At 39.6% G+C, this 6,662-nt stretch overlaps 1 non-coding gene across 1 annotated transcript; it reads left to right on the forward strand.

Moving 5' to 3' along the window:
* Window positions 1–6,319: 6,319 nt before the first annotated feature.
* LOC131257139 (small nucleolar RNA R71) lies at window positions 6,320–6,426 on the forward strand. Its single transcript, XR_009177155.1, has one exon. It is a non-coding gene; the product is annotated as a small nucleolar RNA R71 (small nucleolar RNA).
* Window positions 6,427–6,662: the final 236 nt, after the last annotated feature.

Genomic DNA, 6,662 nt, shown 5'->3' on the forward strand with positions numbered 1-6,662 from the left:
TCAAGCTATGTATGAAGTTTTAAGCTGAACGGATGGTGGAAACCCTGTGATCTTGCATTCTGGACGTCATTTAAGCCATTTAAGCTTCAGTTTCTCGATTTTCTCAAATCTCTGGTGTGTAAATCCGTCGATCATAGTCTCCTGGGATCCGTCGCTTGCATTGGTGACTTCAGAGTGTTAAAACCATGCTTTTAACACCCTGTTTCAGTCCAAGCTCGTAATTACACCTTGCAGCACAAACACGATTAAATTGGACCGTTAAATAGTACCATGTTTGTAAATTCAAACAATAACTGGGGTCTAATATGTAATATTTGACTCTCAACACAACCCCCAACCCGCATCTTGCTAGTCCCGAGCAAAGTATGCGAAAAATAAGTTGAGAACTACATGATAATTTCTATGTACTAGAGTGAATTTTGCAAAACAAACCAGATACTAGAATTTTAAAATTCCTGAATGTTAGGCATTACTCTCTCTTAGACTCAAGCACACGGTAAACTTCATAATTAGAATCAAAGTATTAATCCATCAATTAGCAAAAATTTTAAATATTAAGATCCATGAGTGTATAGTGTAATCTCGGCTTATCATTAAGGTTCACTTCTCTATTTTACGATATCATTGGTAACTAACAAGAGAATTCAAGATAACCAAAACTTGCCTCACAGATCATCTTTTCATTCTTCTAGCTTTTGATTTTTCCATTAAAAGTAACTCCAAGAAGGGGAATCAAATCCTCACCTATAGGGAGTAAACCTATGGTGAAGACTGTACACCCAACCCTTTTCACATATCATCCATGGGGAATTAAATCTACACCTATAGGGAGCAAATTTATTGTAAAGATTATTCGCCCAACCCTTTTCAAAGGTATCTGTTTTTTTTTTTTTTTTTAGCTAGGTATTTTCTTTTTCTTCAATTGATCGTGACGGACAAATTGTCCAGGCTGGTTCCTTTCATGCTTAGTGATTCCCAAGTTAGTCCTTCAATATTGAACTGAAACATCAATGTGTAAGCGAGATGTAACATGTAAAATTATGATTCAATCAATGTTTAAAACTTCTAATCAGGATTGATAAGTCACTCTCAACTGTGAAATTTATTAGACAATTAAGTCCAAGAGACATAAATCACCAACATCATGTATCTTGTAAGTCTAAATTCAAGACGGCCATCAAAATCACTTCGCATTCACAAGGAGTTCCAGAAAAATTTTAAAATTTTCACAATTTTTGCTCAAGACCGATAAAATACTGATTAGGGGACCTAATCTCCCACCCCCAACTAAAAATCTACATTGTCCTCAATGTAAAAGATATGCTCGCAATGTACATGAGATAATGAAAATAAATGAGAAGTGATGGGAAGATTGTACCTGGACGAGGGATTCAAGAAGCTTTTACACAAAGATCTCAGCATGAAAGCAAGTCAGCACAAGAAAGAAACTAACAAAAGAAAACTATATTAAAATAATGTAGAAAGCAAATTAACCTAGAACAGCATAAAGCAAACTACCCTAGTCTTATGAAAATAGGAAACTTAACTATACCTCCATCAGACTAGGAGATCTATCCTGGTAAACAGGATCAGTCAGAGGTATGGACATGTCCTCTGAATCAAATTTCTCGACAAATGGCTTTAAGCGATGTCCATTTACTTTAAACTCCTTGCCATTGTCAGGATCTCTTATCTTAACGGCCCCATGAGGATACGCAGTGGCCACAATGTAAGGGCCAGTCCAACGAGATCGAAGCTTACCTGGAAAGAGATGTAATCGAGAATTATACAAAAGGACTTTCTGACCAGGTGTGAATGATTTCCGTAGAAGACGTTGGTCATGAAACGCCTTCATTCTTTCCTTGTAAATTCTCGAGTTCTTGTATGCATCGTTCCGAATTTCTTCGAGTTCATTCAACTGAAGTTTGCGTAGCGAGCCGGCGTTGTCCAGATTGGAATTCAATTTTTTGATTGCCAAGTAGGCTCTATGTTCTAACTCCATAGGCAAGTGGCAAGCCTTCCCATAGACAAGTCTAAAGGGAGACATTCCAATAGGGGTTTTAAACATAGTACGGTAAGCGCATAAGGCATCAGTCAATCGGATCGACCAATCGTTACGGTCAGGATTAACCGTTTTCTCCAAAATATGTTTGATCTCTCTATTGGAAATCTCAACTTGCTCACTTGTCTGTGGGTGATATGGGGTGCTCATCTTATGAGAGATTTCGTATTTCTTCATTAAACTCTCGAATGACCTATTACAAAAGTAAGAGCCCCCACACTAATGATAGCTCGAGGCATTCCGAATCGGGAAAGGATGTTCTCTTTTAGGAATTTAATGACCGTGCGATGGTCATTATTCCGACACGGAATCACTTCAACCCATTTAGTGACATAGTCTACAGCGAGCAAAATATATATATTTTCAAAAGATTGGGGGAATGGTCCCACGAAATCAATGCCCCAGCAATCAAATGCCTCGATGATAAGAATGGGATTCAAGGGCATCATATTTTGATGGGACAATGCTCCCAATTTCTGACAACGCTCACAAGCTTTGTAAAACTCATGAGTGTCCCTAAACATAGTGGGCCAGTAAAAGCCACACTGTAAAATCTTCGCTGTGGTCTTTTTGGCAGAAAAGTGACCACCACAGGCCTGTGAATGACAGAAAGAGATGACACTCTGATGCTCAACGTCTGGCACATATCTCCTTAAGATTTGGTCTGGGCAATATTTAAATAAATATAGATCATCCCAGAAAAAGTTGCGTACCTCGGTGAAAATTTTCTTCTTATCTTGCATAGTCCAATGTGTCGGTATGGAACCTGTGGCAAGATAATTAGCAATATCAGCGAACCAAGGTGAATGGGAGACTCTGAACAATTGTTCATCAGGGAACATGTCATTGATATGTGTCGTTTCAAGGGAATCAGAGTGATTAAGGCGAGAAAGATGGTCAGCAACTACGTTCTCTACTCTCTTTTTATCTTTTATTTCTAGGTCAAATTCCTAGAGTAGGAGGATTCATCATATCAAGCGGGGCTTAGCATCATTCTTAGACAGAAGATACTTGAGCGCCGCGTGATCAGTGTAAATAACGATCTTGGATCCGATCAAGTAGGACCAGAATTTTTTCAAAGCGAACACTACGGCTAAGAGTTTCTTTTTCGTAGTCGAGTAGTTCACTTGGGCAGGATTTAGAGTCTTACTCGCATAATGAATAACGTAGGGTTTCTTATCTTTTCTCTGGCCTAGAACCGCCCCAAGAGCATAATCAGACGCGTTACACATAAGTTCAAAAGGAATGCCCCAGTTGGGTGGTTGTATGATGGGTGCACTAGTTAACATGCCCTTAAGCTTAGTAAAAGCTTCTTGACATGGCTCAGTCCACTCGTATGGTGCATCCTTTTGAAGTAGATTACATAAAGGGTGAGAGATGAGACTAAAGTCATGAATCTTCTGTAAAATCCAGCGTGTCCTAAGAAGGATCGCATGTCCCGTATGTTCTTGGGTGGAGGTAGGTTAGAGATAAGATCAATTTTTGCCTTATCCACCTCGATTCCTTTGGATGAGATAATATGTCCAAGAACAATTCCCTTATGAACCATGAAATGGCTCTTCTCCCAATTAAGTACCAAGTTCTTTTCTTCACATCTTTTCAGCACACATTTAAGACTCTCTAAGCACTCGCTGAAAGATGAACCGAAAACAGAAAAATCATCCATGAAGACCTCTAGATATTTCCCCACCATGTCAGAAAAGATACTCATCATACATCACTGAAAGGTGGCAGGGGCATTACATAATCCGAATGGCATCCTTCTGTAGGTAAAGGTGCCGTAGGGACATGTAAATGTGGTCTTTTCCTTATCCTCAGGGGTGATTTCAATCTGATTGTAACCCGAATACCCGTCAAGGAAAAAGTAATAGGAATGACCAGCTAGCCTTTCCAAAATTTGATTAATGAAGGGAAAGAAAAGTGGTCCTTCCTCGTGACAGTATTCAGCTTCCTGTAGTCAATGCACATTCTCCAACCAGTAGTAACTCTAGTTGGCACGAGTTCATTATTGGCATTGGCTACGATAGTGATCCCGGACTTCTTAGGAATCACCTGAGTTGGACTCACCCATTGACTATCGGATATGGGGTATATGATACCCACATCCAATAGTTTAAGAACCTCGACCTTAACCACTTCCCTCATGTTTGGATTTAGTCTACGTTGTGATTGTTGAGTAGTCTTCACATTATCCTCAAGATATATGCGGTGAGTACAAATCGAGGGGTTGATTCCTTTGAGGTCTGCTATCGTCCATCCAAGGGCTCCCTTATGCTCAATGAGAGTAGATATGAGCATACTCTCCTGTTCTTTTTCCAGATGGGCAGAGATCACCACCGGGTATGTCTCATCTTGACCTAAATATGTGTATTTCAAATCAGAGGGCAAAGGTTTTAGGTCAAGCTTCGGTGGCTTGAGGTTAGACGGTAGAGGCATTACATTGGTTTATGACAATTCTTCAAATTATGGCCTCCACTGGTTAACTTCAAGTACTGGTGCAGTATCAAGCAAGACATGTGTCTCCCTAATCATGTCATCATCAAAATCATGGGAGTGGGCCAAACACATCTCTAGAGGGTCAGAGGATAAGGTCAGAGGTATCGTATCTTCCACTAAAGAGTCAATCATGTTAATGTCGTGGAAATCGTCATCATCCTCTAAGTTTTTACCGTTACTGAAAAAGATGTTTGACTCCAATGTCATATTCTCAAAAGACATAGTCATGACACCATTCTTGCAATTGATGATTGCATTTAAAGTGGCAAGGAATGGGCGACTAAGAATGACGGGAATCTGAGTGCTCATGTTATTGGTAGATTCGGTATCCAAGATGATAAAATCTACAGGGTAGTAAAATCTATCAACTTGGACCAACACATCCTCAATTATCCCTCTTGGTACACGAACAGAGCGATCAACAAGTTGTAGTATAGTTAGGGTGGGTTTTAATTCACCCAAACCTAACTGTTTGTATACCAAGTAGGGAATCAGATTGATGCTTGCTCCTAAGTCAGGAAGTGCGTGATCAATTCAATGGTCCCCGATTACAAATGATATGGTTGGGCTACCGGGATCTTTGAATTTCTGTGGCACATCTTGCTTTAGGATGACACTCACTTTCTCGGTCAAGAAGATCTTCTTTTGAATACTTTGCGTCATTTGGTCGTGCATAAGTCTTTCAGGAATTTGGCATATGAATGTATCTGTTTTACGACATCAGGTAGAGGAATGTTGACTTTCACTTGTTTCAACACCTCTAGGATATCCTGAGAGTTAGAAAGAGGTTTTGGTGCAACCAACCGTTAGGGAAATGGAGCAACTGGCTTTTCTAGAAGTTCCGGTTCTAATTTTTATGGGGCCTCACTAGATCCATCATTGTTGTCCTCTTCTAGTTCTTGAGGCTTTTCGGGCCTAACCGGAAGGGTTTTATCAATGATCTTCCCACTCCTAAGAGTGGTGATGGATTTAGTGTGCTCCATTTGATTTAAAGAGCTAGGGTCACTTATTTCATATTGCGGTTTGGGATTGAGGAGAGGTTGAGCAGGAAGCATCCCCTTCCCTCCACTTGTTAATTGTGACTTTATCCTTTGAATAGATGACGCAAGCGTTCCTAATGCTGTGTGAACTTCATGAAATGCTTGTGCCGAATTTTGATTAAGTAGCTCTTGTTCTCGAATATGTTTTTGCATTAGATCCTCTTAAGGTTTCCCTTGATTTGGAATTTGATTGAAGAAACCTTGAGGGGTAGCAGTTTGTCCTTTTCTCCAACTAAAGTTTGGATGATTTTTCCAACCAGGATTGTACGTATTAGAGGTCGGTCTATTGAAAGGTATTTGATAAGTATTTACGGCATTGGATTGTTCATTCAACACTTCTCGAAAGGCAGGTATTGTAGGACAATTTTTAGTTGTGTAAATGTTGCAATCACAGATGCCGCAAACACTTTCATTAACCTTATCATTCTTTCCTTCCATGGCCTCAAATTTTCTTATGAGCGTAGTCACTTTATACTTGAGATCATCCTCTTCTTTCAAGAGATACAATCCACCTTTCTGCTTAGATTGAGTCGGCCTAGACGTGGTGTTCGATTTTGGGTAATAATCCCATGATTGTATTTTTTCAGCAAGACTATCGAGGTAATCCCATACCTCGTCGACATTTTTATTAATGAATTCTCCATTACACATTGTCTCGACCATTTAGCGCATGGAAGATGTCAGTCCATCGTAGAAAAAATTTGTAATGCGCCACGTTTCAAAGCCGTGTTGTGGGCATGAACTGACCAATTCCTTGAACCTTTCCCAACATTGGTAAAATGTTTCATCCTCCTTTTGGGTGAAGTTCATGATTGCTTTTCTAAGGGTAATCATTTTATGATGTGAAAAAAATTTCTTTATAAATTCCCTCTGCATATCATTCCATGTGCCAATGGATCTAGGACGCAGTGAATGTAATCATGTCTTAGCCTTCTCCTTCATGGAAAAAAGGAAAGAGTTTTAGCCTAACTGTGTCCTCAGACACATTTTGAAAATATAAAGTGGCTATGATCTCATCAAACTCTTTCAAATTGAGATATGGTTCTTCAGATTCAAGCCCATGG

This window comes from Magnolia sinica, chromosome 9 (genome assembly GCF_029962835.1).
Source record: "Magnolia sinica isolate HGM2019 chromosome 9, MsV1, whole genome shotgun sequence".
NCBI classification, from domain to species: Eukaryota; Viridiplantae; Streptophyta; class Magnoliopsida; order Magnoliales; family Magnoliaceae; genus Magnolia; species Magnolia sinica.